This window comes from Penaeus monodon, chromosome 34 (genome assembly GCF_015228065.2).
Source record: "Penaeus monodon isolate SGIC_2016 chromosome 34, NSTDA_Pmon_1, whole genome shotgun sequence".
NCBI lineage: Eukaryota > Metazoa > Arthropoda > Malacostraca > Decapoda > Penaeidae > Penaeus > Penaeus monodon.
Window position 1 is genome coordinate 7,941,685 of NC_051419.1, and position 585 is coordinate 7,942,269.

The 585-nt window shown below is 34.5% G+C and overlaps 1 protein-coding gene across 1 annotated transcript in view; it reads right to left on the minus strand.

The window, feature by feature from the left end:
- The window catches only part of LOC119594804 (endonuclease/exonuclease/phosphatase family domain-containing protein 1-like), a 29,816-nt gene extending 29,408 nt beyond the window's left edge, over positions 1-408 (minus strand). The window contains exon 1 of the mRNA XM_037943893.1: positions 285-408. The gene's annotated coding sequence lies outside the window, so the exon portion shown is untranslated. The remainder of the gene's footprint in view (positions 1-284) is intronic.
- Between the last annotated feature and the right edge of the window lie 177 nt (positions 409-585).

Sequence of the window (585 nt, forward strand, 5' to 3'; positions counted from 1 at the left end):
CACATCATATACGTTTTCACAAAATATACATTTCCACGACAATAAAACTCTACTAATTATCCAAGTATAGTGGCTTGAAGTCCCCTTGGCTCGGATATGAATACCAATCAAACACGGAAGAACAAATTAAATAGAACAGATCTCGTCAACAAGAACCTTGAAAATCCTTACATTAAGTCTACGGAAATTCTTAATTCCTTTCTTCATCAAAATCCACCTCACCTAGGTCATTACTGTGATGAAAGTTTATGCAACTGACTTCCTAAATATACTATCATACTCACTGTTCAATGGGGTAAGTGTAATATCCCTTGCATAGGTGGTTTTTGTGAGTATTTGACAGGAAAGCGGGACACTAACAACCTCTCTCGCCGGTGTCAGACATTCGACTGGTGAAATCTTGTTATTGTAAAGGGGTAACGGATCTATTTATATTTTTCTCCTAGCTATGTGTCATCAAACAGAAGAGAAAGAAAAGGTTAACATTCTTATAAAAATTAAAAGATATATTTTATGTGATTTTTAGAAATATATATTAACATGTGTGTGCTTGTCTGTCTGTAAATTTTTGATTCCTCCCTCTCT